The 14,654-nt window shown below is 45.7% G+C and overlaps 1 long non-coding RNA gene and 1 pseudogene across 2 annotated transcripts in view; one reads left to right on the top strand and one right to left on the bottom strand.

Annotated features, from left to right (window-relative positions):
- LOC144457078 (uncharacterized) overlaps nucleotides 1-8,425 on the top strand; it is a 27,301-nt gene extending 18,876 nt beyond the window's left edge. Inside the window, exons 3-4 of one of the 2 annotated variants that reach the window (XR_013486402.1) lie at nucleotides 5,011-5,202; nucleotides 8,254-8,425. This is a non-coding gene — a long non-coding RNA (uncharacterized LOC144457078). The remainder of the gene's footprint in view (nucleotides 1-5,010; nucleotides 5,203-8,253) is intronic. The other variant, XR_013486403.1, reaches the window with a different exon arrangement.
- A 3,140-nt stretch (nucleotides 8,426-11,565) lies between these two features.
- LOC110203424 (phostensin pseudogene) lies at nucleotides 11,566-13,780 on the bottom strand (annotated as a pseudogene).
- Nucleotides 13,781-14,654: the final 874 nt, after the last annotated feature.

Raw genomic sequence — 14,654 nt, forward strand, 5'->3', positions numbered from 1 at the left:
AGGAAACTGAGGTAGACAGAAATGAAGTAATTTGCTTCAGGTCACACAACTTATGCATTTCTGAGACTGGATTTTAACTCAGGTTTTCCTGATTCGTGCATTTTCCAGCATATTTCCTTAATGCCAAATAGCAAGTGTAATCTGCATTAAGTTCTGATTTACCACAATGATCCTAACAGAAGAAGTATCTCTGTGTAAACAAGACCACATTATGATTTTAGTTTCAAGACAAATTTTGAACAAATCAAATCTGGATTTATAATCACTAATGGCAACATTCAAAATTTCAATTTTCCCAATGGCATTCTGTTTTCAGTTAGATCATGTTCAAAAGTTCATGGTGGCACTCCCAGCTCCCCAGAACGTTTTCTTTTTCTTTTCTTTTTAAAATCACCCAATGAGCCAAGTCAATTTCTTTCCTGTTCTTAACCTAATCTCACTTGGATACTTTAAGAAAGTCGATGAAAAAAAAAAGGCAAGCTTCACCCGGGAAGGTCAAAGAGAACAGGACCTGTAGGAAGGGGAATACTACTTACTAAAAAGAGGAAGAAGATGCTCGAATTTTTTACAGAGACCTTTAATAATAATTTATATCAGACCAGAGAAAACAATGAGCTACAGTGGCTCAGTAGATGGGGGGGGGGCCTAGAGTTAGGAAGGCTCAATCTTCCTGAGTTCAAATCTGGCCTCAGACACTTACTAGCCTTGGGCTAGTTACTTAACCATGTTTGCCTCATTTTTCTCATCTGTCAAATGAGTTGGAGAAGGACATGGCAAACCACTCCAATATTTTTGCCAAGAAAACCCCAAATGGGGAAGTTGGACACGAATGAAAAGACTGAGTAATAATAACAACAACAACAACAACAAAAGCAAAATCATCCTTATCAGTCAGTCAGTTAATCAGCATTTATTAAGCTCCTACTAAGTGTCTTCAGATCCACGAAGAGAAGGGGGTGAGGTCCTGGAGCTATTCCAAGTCCTATGAATTCTTTTATCATCTTAAAGTCATTTGGGGAAAGGGAGGTACTGAAGAAGACATTCAGTATTTGTCAAAGAGGCATCAGGCAATCCCCAGAAACCCAAGAAGAATAGGGAGGGGATTTATGCGGCAGGCTCACATGCTCCTCCCCTTCCTTTTGGAGTTCCAAGGTTCCAAAGATCGAGGGATACACCCCTGGAATGATCTTTTAAGGACAGAACGCTGTCTGTCTGAACTTGCTAACTGGCATTTCTGTGAAAGTTTCTCAAATCTTTCTTATCTCAATGGAATCAAACATTTCTCAAACCTCTTATTAAATCCCAAGCCTATTACTGAAACTAACCTTTAATTTTGCGCTCCTGATTCCTCATTTCTCTACTTTCACTACCTTCTTGAGCCTATTTCATCTTATTTCTCAATCACATTCTAATCTGACATTCCACTGAACCTCTCCTGTACAGGTTTCTCATGCAATATCATTTTATACTTCTGGCACTGCTTCGTCAATTTCAATTTAGGTGATTTAGCTATTAAACCTCAACAATTAAATTCAGTTAAATCATTTCAAACTAGCTCCCGTTCTGCTTATTCTCTAGCAGTTTCTACTGACCATCCCTATCACCATCCAGAAAGAGGAGATAGGATGTTTGCACTTAACCTTAATCTGCAAACCTCCAAAATCCATTATGATGTTTTAGCAGTCACCATAATTTGGAATTTTACAGTAAAGATACTACATTTCAGTTACAAATTATAGTTTCTAGTTTATAATGCCATAAATTGCTACAGACTGGGAGCAAAGATTCCCTTCCTTCTTATCTGAGTCTCTTGTCTTCTGCCCCAATGTAGCCAGAGTTAGAAATGGAGAGAGAGAGAGAGAGAGAGAGAGAGAGAGAGAGAGAGAGAGAGAGAGAGAGAGAGAGAGAGGAGGAGAGAGAGAGAGAGAGAGAGAGAGAGAGAGAGAGAGAGAGAGAGAGAGAGAGAGAGTCCATCTTTCTGAAGGCTTTGAAAGTTCTGAAGAAAAGTTTCTGCTCTTTCCTCTCTTTACCCTTTGGCTGATCAGGCTACAGGAAAAAGTCACTTTGGATTTACCAAGACACAAAACACAGACATTACTTGCAACATACTTAACATTACACAAATAAAACACTTAACACTTCAAGTTCAAAAGTCCTGCATTTATCTGGCCAAATTTGCTTCTAAGTACCAATTCCAGGCCAAACTGAACTCTACCATTCAAGTTTTAGACATTCTTCATTGAACGGGTAGTTTTCCCTTATCCCAAGCTTTTAACAGCTTGCCTCGGTGAGAGTCAGTAGGAAGGTTATTCTGTACCGATCTCATATGTACCTGTATCCCTTTGCTTTATGGCAACCTAATGTTGGGCGAAACCATCCCTTTGCCTTGTGGCAGCCTCGTTTATCTAACGTTAGGCAAGACCATCTACTCCACATGGTCCCTTTTCTGTGTGCGCCACCAGTTTTGAGTTCAGAAACCTATTTCTCCTTATCCTTCCTGAGTTTGGGGAGTTTAATTTTCTGATTTCTTCCTGGCTCTCTAACCTCTGAGAGAATCCACTCCAACCTGAAATTAAACAAAAATGTTGGACCCAGTGATAGCTATACCAAAATTGTCAAAAGAAAATCTTGGTTTGGGCCTCGCCCGGTCAATTAAGGAAAACTCAGGAAATAAGACAAAGGGAGTTTATTGGCATCTCAAGGCACAGAGCAGTAGGAGAGAGGCTGCCACGGAATTCTAAATTCCAGTTGCTTTTATTAGATGGGAGTAAAACAATTTATATGAGCAGCTGGATGACAAAGTGGATAGAGTGCCAGGCCTGGAGTAAGGAAGACTCATCTTCCTGAGTGCAAATTTGGCCTCAGATACTTACTGTGTCATCTTAGGCAAGTCACTTAACCCTGTTTGCCTATTTCCTCATCTGTAAAAGGAGGTGGAGAAGGAAATGGCAAACCACTCCAGTATCTTTGCCAAGAAAACCCCAAATGGGGTCATGGTGAGTAGGACTGACTAAAAAAACTACTGAACAACAAGAAAATTATATAGGATGATGGGACAATCCTGATTGGTATAACTTTTTTTTTTTGGTGAGAGTTAAGGTTAAGTGACTTGCCCAGAGTCACACAGCTAGGGTCATGTGTCTGAGGACAAATTTGAACTCAGGTCCTCCTGACTTCAGGGCTAGTGCTCTATCCACTGCACCACCTAGCTGCCTCATTGATAAACTTTTCAATGAGGAGGTAGGATTAGTGTATCCTTAGCTCCTCCCCATTAAAGCATCTTTGGGAGACGGGAGTAGTCTGCAAGAGATGGGATTAATTCTCGAGGAACCAAGCTCTTTCCTGCTGGCTGGCTGAGCACCTTACCCAAAGGCTGAGCAAAGTTAAAAGATGGCAGTCACTCAGACTGCCTCTATCCCAGTAGCTGACTTTGTGCACAATATGGCTTGATGAACACAGATGGTGCCATGAGGGAGGCAGTGACAGGGGAAGGAGGTACATCAATGGGTGATTGTACAGAGGAGGGGATTCCCCTAGACTTTCCTCTCTACATCGGTCCCTACCCAAACAGCTCAGCAAAAAACCCCAGCTAATGCCAGGGAATGGGAAGAAATGCTCTTAGCATCAGGTCCTATTTTAGTCTGCCAGAACCTAATCCACCCCCTCTCCCAACCCTTGGCACAAGTTGGAAACATAATACCAACATCTCCCATTTATTTAGAGTCTTAAAGTTTCCAAGACTTTTCCCCCACAGTAATCCTGTGAGGTAGGCAATACAAGTTTTATTACTTCCATTTTACAGACTAGAAAACTGAGGTCTAGCTGTGGAGCTAGGGCTCCATGCCAGTTCTCATGAGCTCTCTTTCTGCTATAGTGTTATCATTATGTCAATCTCCTGAGTTTTCACATTCATATGTTAGTCTTTTCTAGGCTGGCATCAGGAAGAGGTATATATGTACAATGGAGTGGGAGATCCAAGCAGAAAAGGGTAAGGAATTATAGGACTCTAAACCCCAGCTCATGGTTTCCCTGGCCAGGCTGCTCAGTATCTGGCCAACATCAGATGAGAACTGAATAGGATCCAAATGGAAAGACCACCCCCTGGGGTTCTTTCAGTAAAGAGATGGGGGACTATGACTGTAGAATATGATGTATACTGTCAGACTTAGCTACTTTTTCAGCTGGTCTGGCCTAAATGTTTTTCTTTGTCACATGCATAATAATTAGAACCGTTGCTGGGCCCAGGTTATCTAAGGCATGGTTTGGGAGAGCTAAGGGGAATGACTATGCTGTAAAAACATGAGGCAACAATAAAGCCTCCCAAAAATCCCCAAAGGGCCAGGCCTGGTGGTGCGTGCCCAGAGTCCTTGCTTGTGGTGGAAGCTGAGGCTGCTGACTGACTTGAGTTCGGGAGATCTGAGCAGCAGCTGAGGGGTTAAGCTGATGGAGTGTCTGTGCTAAGTCTGGGATCAATAGGGTGGGTCCTGGGGAGCAGAGGGCTATCAGCCTGCCTAAGAAGGGCTGGGCCAGCTGGGGGGTGAACCAGCTCTGCTTAGAAAAATGGAGCAGACTAGAGCTTCCAAACAGATCGGGACTGGAATCAGGCTTCTAAGTGGCCACTCCACTTTCAGTCTGGCCAAAATAGGAAGACCCACACTCTAAAAATAAACAAACAAATGAATGAATAGATAGATAGATAATTGGATAGATAGAGATAGAATAGAATAGGATAGGATAGATGGGTGGATAGATAGATAGATAGATAGAGAGATAGATAGATAGATAGATAGATAGATAGATAATTGGATAGAGATAGAATAGATAGATAAATAGATAGGTAGATAGATAGATAGTTGGAGGGATAGACAGATAGAGATAAGTAGATAGATAGATGGATAGATACATAGACCTTTTAAAAGCAAAGGGAGAAGTGTGAAGCCTGGCAGAGTCGCCTTCACCTGTAGTTCCATGTGTATGCTATCCATTCATTTGTTGGTCTATACCTCACAGGCCACAGGCCTCCTTGGAGCTGGACATGTTGCTTTCTCCACTGATCAGTCATCCAGTCTTGGACCATCCCAAGACTAAGAAGGCACCTTTCTGAAGTGAAAGGGCAGCTTCCAACACATTCTCTTCATCATTTCAAGGACAGTGGAGCACTTCTTGCTCATTTATGTAGGAGGAAATTGGGATGAAGACTAGGTAAGGAACTTCTCCCCAAACAGCCTGCCTACGGAAGGCATCTTGACCAACTCATCATGCATTCATTTGTTCTTTCATTCAGTGATGTATGATGTTGGGCATCATGATTGGGTAGGAAGAGCGCTGGATTTGGAGTAAAAACCACCACTTAGGTTTGAATGCTAACTCCACTACTTAATAGCTATGTGACCCTGAGTTAACACCCTAACCTAGCTTCTGCATCTGCAAAATAGAGGAAGTAACAGCATTTACTTCCCACAGTCATTGCAAGGATCAAATGAGATAACATGTGTAAAGTGCTTTGCAAATGTTAAGGTTTTAGCTATTATATAAATTGTGGCTATTACCAATAATAACAATAACATTGTAATAGTGATATGTAAAAATAATGGCTATCATTTACATATTGCTCTAAGTTTTAGAAAGCACTTTACATAGTTTATCTTACTTTCTCCTCACAAGAACCTTTGTGAGGTAGGTGCCGTTATTATTCCCATTTTACAAATGAGGAAACTGAGGCAGATGTTAAGTGACTTGCCCAGGGTCACACAGCTAGTAAGTGTCTGAGGTCAGATCTGAACTCAGGTCTTAATGACTACAAGTCCAGTGTTCCATCCACTGAGCCACCTAGCTACTATTATTATTGTTGTTGTTGTTGATGTTGTTATTATTATTATTATTATTAATGCTAGTATCTTCCCTCTCAGACTACCTCCAAGTTAGCCTGTATAGATCTTGTTTGTATGTAGTTGTTTACATGTTATCTCCCTCCCTTAGACTATAAGCTCCTTGAAGGCAGAGACCATATTTCTGCCTTTCTTTGTATGCCCAGTGCATTCTGCTAGGCACATAGTTAACCTTTGATGCCTGCTTATTGACTTGAGCAGACCAACAACTGTTCTGCAGCTCCTAGTTTAGGACTTGCTGGGGGTGAGGAAGGCAGTGGAAGATGGTGCTGTGCCCAGAGTCACCCAGCCAGGATGTGTCAAAGGTAGGACTTGCACCAGGTCTTTCCTAATTGCAAAGCTTCCTCACTTTACCCATCACGCCACACTGCCTTACATCGGCAGCAACAGCAACATTATCTCTTAGTCACTGTCTGACTATGGGCAAGGTAACTTCCCCTCTCTAGCTCCTGGTCACCCTCCCTGCATAATGACAGGATTAGCCCAGATGATGTCGAAGGCTCCTTCCTGCTCTGGATTCTCTAAGTGATCAGGGGTGAGGCAAGATGCCCTACCTTGATTGGGAAGTGTGGAGCATCTGGAAACCAGCCCAAACCTCTCTTCCTACATGCCAGGGGCCTTTGTGCCAGCAGCCTGGGGTGATGAGGAAGGGAGAGGCCAAAGGTAGAAAGGAGAAACAGTTTCCTGATGATCTTCTAGGGCCAGATAGGCCAATGGAGGCCTGTGAATGGCCAGGCAGAGGGGTTAGAAAACTAAGAAGGAAAAGTCCTTACCCCATACAAACCACTGAGCAGAAAAATGGGAAATGAAGAAACCTGGAGGCTGAGAGAGGAATTGCCTGTAAGGAAGGATTTGAGGCTTTGAGTCCAAAGGCTTGAAATTCTAATCCCTGATATTACTTACTCCTGCTATGAGTTTAGCAACTGGATCTCAGTTTCTTCATGTGTAAAAATGAAGAGGTTGCACAAAATGGTCTCTAAGGTACCAAGGACCCCAGTGTGGATGGTGTTTCTTTTCCAGACGAGGACAAGAGACACGAGTCACACAGGGGGCAGAATAGTAGAGATGGCATGTTTATTTTTACAAGAGTGAGGCCTCAGGGCCGGGAATGAGTTCCTTGCCCCTGGAAATGGGCCATGACAACTGGTGACTCTCTGTCCCCATTTCCAGAGCCCACAGTAAAAAGCATTGTGCCTATCTATGTCTCCATATCAGTACAGTCAGGATTTTCTCTCTGTTGATCAGAGGAGAAGGAAAAACCTAGATGTGGAAGGGAAGGGCTGCACTGGATTGGGGACCTATGTTGGATATCTATCTATAGGGCCAAAGGATCATAGATAGGAAGCTGGAAGGGTCCTCAGAGGTCATCTAGTTTAGCCTGTCTATTTTACCGATGGTAAAACTGAGGCCGTAAGAGAGGAAGTGACTTTCCTTCAGTTACTTCAGTAGCAAACTCATGCCCTTCCCATACAACTTCAATATCTCCTAATCTCTTGTCTCTAGGCCCCTTTTCACTACAGAAGCAAGGACAGCTTGAAGGTACTCAACCTTGCATCTTTTCTCAGCGAGAGCCCCAGACTGGGGGGTCAAGAAAACTTGGATTCAAATCCTGGCTTTTCTGATTAGCTGACTGATCGTGGGCAAATCTCGCCCCCCACTATGGGCTTCAGTTTGCTCATCTATAAAATGGTGGGGTTGGACTAGATGGTTCCTGGAGCCCCTATCCTCCCCAGCCTCTCCTCACCCATGTCCCAGCCTCTAGCCCTAGCAGAACTTTTCTAGCTGACAAGGATGAATGGGAAAGAGCTGGACAAGAGAGACCAAGGGACAGGAAACACCAAACAGAGAAGTGTATTCTATAGCTGACTGCTGCAGAGTTTCCTGTTTGCTTCTAACCCTGCTCAGGGCCTCCCCATCGTCTCCTCCCTGCCCCTCCTCCCCTCCCCCCTCCTCTCAACCTCCCTCACCTCCAACCAGACCTGTACTCTCTGTCCTCCAGCTAAAGAACAGAACCCTGAGTTCCCCCAAGCTCCAGACAGACCCAGGCCAGCTACCTGTCCTCCCTCATTTTTATTCCTAGGAGAAGCACTAGGATCCATGAAGTCTAGAGCACGAAGGGGCCTCATGGGTCAAGTATCCAATCCCATCATTTTACCCATGGGCAAGGGGGAAGCCCTTGTTCAGGGTCAGCTAGGTATAAAGAACACAGCCAGCATTGGGCCCATGCTCTCTTTTTTCCAAATCCTAGTGTACTGGGGTCTTCCCAGAGATTTCTGGCTTAATTTTCTGTGGGCCTAATACAATGACAGATTTAGAATTGGAGGGGACCCCTGAGGTCCTCTGGTCTAATCCTCTCTTTTTACAGATCAGCTAACCGAGGACCAGAGATTTAGTGACTTGATGAAAGAGGCAAGAGGTAAAGCTGGGATTTCAACCCAAATTCCTCTGCATCCGAATACACTTTCCACTATTCCTTACTGACTCAGATAAGTAAAGGGGAGCTCCACTGGTTATATACCTTGGGGAAAAAAATGGGAAAGGGGAGAGGGAGGGAGCTGGGGGCGGGGGGGGGAAGAAATCCAAGGAGTCAGTGTTGGTGTATTGGAATGAGCTCTGTTTTTGGGTGAAGTCTTGGCTGGGCTACCTAATAGCTTCATGACCTTGGTCAAGTTATTTAATAATAATAATAATAGTAATAATTTCTCTCATTTATATAGCATATTAAGGTTTGCAAGGTGCTTTAGATATAATGTCTCATTTGTTCCTCACAACAACCCTGTAAGGTAGGTGCCATTATACCCACTTTACAGATAAGGAAACTGAGGCTGAAAGAGATTAAATGGCTTGCCCAGGAACACATACATAGCCAGACAAGATTTGAACTCAGGTCTTTCTGACTCCAAGGCAAGGTCAGCACTCTACCCACTGTACCACCTTGCTGTCTGAATCTCAGTTTCTTTGTCTGTCAAACAAAGGGTTTGAACTAGATAATTTCCAAAGTTTCTTCCAGGCTTAGATTTTATAATCCTATGACCTGGATTCAAGCCCCAGATCTTCCATGAACTATGTTCCCAAGTCAGGTTGGTGCCCTTCTCTGGGCCTGAAGTTTCCTCTGGTCAGCCTCAATGGTACCTGCTAGCTCTGACATCCTTCCATCTGTGACTATTCATCTCTCTAACTTGAGGATTCTCTAATAATCTCATCCTATATTCTGAGTGAAGAGAACAGAGCAAGGCTAGGGGATGGGATGGGGACCCTAAATTCCCTGATGGCAGGGGCTCTCTTATTTTCACCTTGGTTTGGTCTTCATCTAGTCTGGTGCTTGGAACATAGCAGGTGCTTAATCAATGTTTGGTCATTGATTGATTCTTTCTCTCCTTGACTGGGGGGTTGGGGAGCAGGGAGGTGGATCAGAGTGACAGGTGTTCAGAAGACCCCAATAATAAAAATAGACGTTGCTTAGGAAATCAGGGAGGAGGGAAGTGGGGAGCAGGACACTTGGGTCTAAGCCTCTTCTACCCTCTTGCCTACGCTTGCACAAAGCTTCACAAGATTTCTTCTGCACTTGCTTATAAACAGGTCTATTTATAGCCGTGCCCTTCCCCTCCCTTTCCTCCGTCCCCCGCTGACAGTGTCACCTCAGCTCTAGGAACGAAAAAAGCTAAGACCCGTGAAAAAGGAGAAGTTTGAGTTGCCAAGGACTTGGGTTTGTTTGCAGAAGAGGGGCCCTCTCTCGGTTTCCTGATTTTGGCTTGGTTTCTTAGAACATCCTGAGGGTAACAGTTATGTTAATCATACCCACAACCCCACAGGGTAGGGGCGTGGCGGGGGATGATGAGGTTAGGTGCACGATGCTGTCATGGAAAAAGTACCACCGCCAGAAGCGGGAGACCCTCGTTCAAATCCTGAGTCTTCACCTACGATCTGGTGGACCTTGGGAGAGTCGGTCAGGTTTTCTGGGACTCTGTGAGCTCTACCAAAGACCACCCTGTGTGACTATGGGCGCTTCATTTAGGTCTTCTGGGCCTCAGGCAACCCTAACCCTCCCAGACCATGGGGACTTCCCTTGAAGATGAAATCAGCGGTCCTTGACTTACAGTTATTTCTAAAAGGGCAAAATTGAGCGTTTTGTGAGGTCTTTACTCACTAGGCAGCGTCGAGGGTGTTGGGAAACAAGTCAGGAGGTTTTCTGAAAGAGACGACCGGGGACTTGGGCTTTAAAAAAGAGGAGTAAGATTTCATCAGAGGAAGGGACCGACGGCACATTCCAGGCACGTACCAGGCGCGTACAGTGTAAGCAAAGGCTCGTAGGTGGGAGAACACAAAGGCGTATTCGCGAGATCCGGAATAGTTCAGTTTAGCTGGAATGGAGAGTTTAGGGAGGAGAGTTCTTACTCTAAGTTAAGGCTGGTGCACACACACATACTTACGTGTACACTTACATTCTTATCCGGACATATACATGTGGGGGCATGTAAACTTGCGCCCTAGACAAAGAGGAGGCAGCATCGCCCCACCCTGAGCCAAAGAGACAGGAGACAAAAATCCATTGTGGTGACGGTTGACTCTGCCTGTCTCCGGGTTCCAGGCAAGGGGGCTGGGCAGGCGCCAGGACTGGAAGCCTGCCCATGTGAGATGTACTGGGAGGGGTGCGGGGTGTCCCCACCCCCATACTCCTCATCCCCTGCCTCTGCCCCGAGGCCAGAGGCCTGAAATAGATTTGACTTCTATATTTAGGCTGGCTTGTTCAGCATTGCCAGGGAGTTATAAATACCTCCGAGTACATTGCTCCATGCCCCTCCCCTCTGCTGGCCTGCCTCGTCTTCCCAATTCTCTAACTTCCCCGTCCCCCTCCAGCTCTGAATTTGGACCTGCCCTGAAGGGTTAATTGCCCTTAGCAGGGAAGACCGGAGCTAGCAGGTGGTGGGTGAGGCTTTTCTGAGTCGACGATGGGCTTTGGAGTTATAACAGGTGAAGGACCTCTGGTGGGTTTAAGCGTGGCTAGGGCAGGCAGGGGCTTTGCGGGAACCCTCGTAAGTGTTGCCTACAGGGAAATCGGTGGTTACCACAACTCTAGGCAGGGATATATATGTATGTGTGTATGTAGTTATATGCATGTCTATATGTATATGTATATTACATATATGTATATTTCTCATCTTACCCAACATCTACCACCTCCTTTTCTAAGTCATAGGAAATCCAAGAATAATCCATGACCCAGAAACAAACTCTAGGATTTATACAGAGCAGGTTCTATCTTAGGGACTTATCAATAGTAACATCTTTGGCTTCTCCCCCTGGGAGGTCTGCCCTGGGAACTTCAGAATCTGGCTTATGTCTAGGTCACCATTAAAAAAAAAAAAGACCCTGGTTCTTGGGTAAGCACTCAGGACAGCATAACATGGAATACAGAACAGACTTTATTTAGCCTAACCAATCAAGAAACACACACACACACACACACACACACACACACACACACAAAGACTCATGTTCAAGCTCATGAACAGTCAAGACAACTTTTTTGGGGGGTGGAGGGAGAGGGTCTTCCCCCTGACACAGCGCCGAGGAAGATGAGGTAGAGAAGGCGGTAGGTAGCATTTCTCCTCCGGAAAGCTCATTTTATGGGAGTTTGTCAGCTCTGCAACTTTGAGGAAGGATGGAGGAGCCATCTTCAACACTTGGGAGTGGGCAGGAGTTCTGGCCTCCCAGTGGAAAGGTCACCTGCAGCAGGCCTCATCCCCTTAGCAAGCCTTGCTCTGCTGCAGGCTTCAGGCTAGAGGCCTAATTCCTCTAGCACAGAATGCTCAGAAGGGTAATAGTAGATGGTCTCTAGCGCTGACTCGTTAAATGAAATTTTGAGCTGTTTATGGCATCTCTCAGGGGACTTCTTGGCAAGGCAGCTTCGGCCAAGGTGGAGGTAGCCCCCAAGCACCAATATCTCCTCAGCAGTGGGGTACTTCTTCTTTCCAGGTCCAGGGATCTGCGGTTCAGGTAGGGCAGGGGCTGCTGGGGGCCTAGACCCTAGGTTAACCCTAGGGTTAACTGTGAAGGTGTGTCTGCTGTGGCAGGGGGCTCCTACCCTAGACCCAGATTTTATCTCGTAGAACAGATGAGTCAACCTTGGGTTCTGAGGAGTTGGTGGTGCAGGGGGTAGGGGAGACATTGAGAGTGGTAAGGGGTGCTGAGGCCTCGAGTTTCTGGTTACAATTTCCTTAGGTAGAAGGGGCTTGGTCACAGAGCTCACCATCTTGCCTCCATCCCTAGCTTCCTCTCTAGCAGCCTCTGTCCTCCCTTCTCCAGCCTCTACCCCAGGCAACCCCAACTTCTTATCTCCAGAGCCTGAACTCACTGGCTTCTGTTCTTGAGCCTCCGATCTCCCAGGGCTCCGTTCTAGAGCCTTCCCAGAGTTCAGTCTCCATTTCTGTCCTTCCATTTGTCTAGAACTCTTCTTTCCAGCCTCTCCTGGGTTCATTTCTCTGGATCTCATTTCTGCTGCCTCCATTACACCTGAACTTGGTTGTTGAAAATCCCTAGGACTTACCTTACATCTCTGTGTCTCCAAAAGTCCTGAGTTCTCCCTGGATTTCCTCTGCATTAGTCTCTGTTCTGTCTTGGATTCCCTTGAGCTCTCTTTGCTTTCTTCTCCTGGGCTCAGTGTACATTCTCTCATTTCACATCCCCCAGAAGTCTGTTCTTGAGGTTCCACTGGTTTCCCATTTCGTTCTTGAGCTTTCCCAGAGCTTCTCTCCCATTGCTGTGACTCTGATAGTTGTGGCCTCCTCTCCTCCATCTCCTTTGGGCTTGATCTCCATTCCAAAGCCTCTGCAGGCCTAAAGCTCTGCTCTCTAACTTCTGCTACCCCCAGCATCCTTTCTCCAGCCTCCCCCAGGCTCAGCTTCTGCTCTTTTGAGTCTCTTCTCACCAGATTCTGTTCCTGAGCTTCTGCTGGGCCAGTTCTCTGCTCTTGGGCTTCCACTTCCCCTGAAATGTGTCCTTGACCCTCAGGTGGCCTCCTCTCAGTGAGCTGCTTTTCTGCACACAGATGATGATGCCGCTGCTTCTTCTTCTGCACCTGGCAAGGGATGAAGTGATCCTGGTGGACAGGTCTGATGGTCTCTAGAATGACAGGCTTATCAGGTTCAGGAGGTGCCTCATCCGTAGCCTCATTTGCAAGACCTGGTTCTGCCACTGGCACCCTTGGATTGGCATGGAGTCTCTCCAACAATCCCTGTTTCTGGACTGGCTTCTGGGCCAGTTCCCTCTCCCCCTGCTCTTGACCTCCAACAGCCTCCTTCTCCTCTCTTCTCTGGGCTGGTAGTTGTAGCTTCCAAAATGATACAGTAGCCATGGTCCCAATGGGGCAAGAGAACTGGAGGGGAGAACATGGAGCCATGAGAAAGAGCTGTCAAAGAGAAGAAAGAAGAAAGTGGGAGAGAGTCAGAGGGTGAGAGCAATGGTGGGTCAGAGAGGGAGAGAGGAAGTGTGGTATAGGGCTTGTGTGGGGAATACAAGGAAGAATAAAGAAAGAGCTAACCCCTGGGCAGAGGGAAAGATGGGGAGACTAGGAAAGGGAGATGACTGCTAGAAGAGAAGGAGGGGAAAGGGAGAAACTAGGGGAAAGACTGAGAAACTGAGCATGAGAAATGTAGGGGGAGAGAAGAGCCTGAGAGATCTAAGGGAAAGGAAGAAGGCTGACAGAAAGGGAGGAAAAGCCAAGACAGAGTATTGGGGTAGGATAAGGGACGATGGAATACTTTAGATAAGAGAAGAGAAAAAGATGGGAGAAGATAGTTCGGAGAAGAAGCAGGGGAAGGAACCAAAGGGGAGGAGAGATGGATGTTAGGAGATACGGAGAGTTGTATCAAAGAAGTTGGGGGGCAGCTAGGTGGCGCAGTGGATTGAGCACCGGCCCTGGATTCAGGAAGACCTGAGTTCAATCCGGCCTCAGACACATAACATTTACTAGTTGTGTGACCCTGGGCAAGTCACTTAACCCCATTGCCTAGCTTAAAAAAGAAAAAAGAAACAAAGGAGTTGGGGAAACAATTCTCCTTACCTTTTCAATGAGCTGTAGCTTCGCCAAGGATCTGCAGTCCTCCAGATGTATAATACTGTCTTCAGGCTGAGTTCTTCCCCATAAAGGGAAAGAATTTAGGATTGCTAGAGTCCAGGAGTCTTCTCTAATGGTAGTTCCTATCCCACCTTCCTTTGGGACTGCACAGTCCCTACAATTCACAGTACCAGTGGAGTGAGAGGTCCACAGTACCAATGGAGTGGAAGGTCAGCTCTGCTTCTCACTTGATTCAGAAACTCCTCCACTGAGCCTTGGTTTAGGAACTTCTCTACTAAAGCCTGGTTCCCTTAAGCTGAGCCAGCTTCTGTCCAAGGAGCAAAGTCCTTATGTATCTGGCTTCCCATGGTCCCACCTCTCAAGTCTTACTTTTTATCTTGGTGCTAAGTACTGACTTAACACATTGCCTGCCACATAATAGATACTTAAATATTTCTTTACTTGAGTGAGTATAGTCTATACTAAGGGTATAATCGAGACCTGTTAACTAGTTTTGAAGAATCAACACCAAAATGATATCATCGGGAGGGTGTGGATGGATGGGAAGAGCACACTAACCAAAAAGTTAGCATAAAGGAAACCAGGCCTAGTTAAGAGATTCAATCTATGCCAAAAACAAAGGTGACAGGTAATGAGGACCCAATATAATGCCTGGGCATATCTTTCACACATCATGGAATGTTAGAGCT

Source organism: Phascolarctos cinereus, unplaced genomic scaffold, assembly GCF_003287225.1.
Source record: "Phascolarctos cinereus isolate Bilbo 61053 unplaced genomic scaffold, phaCin_HiC Scaffold_4;HRSCAF=312, whole genome shotgun sequence".
NCBI classification, from domain to species: Eukaryota; Metazoa; Chordata; class Mammalia; order Diprotodontia; family Phascolarctidae; genus Phascolarctos; species Phascolarctos cinereus.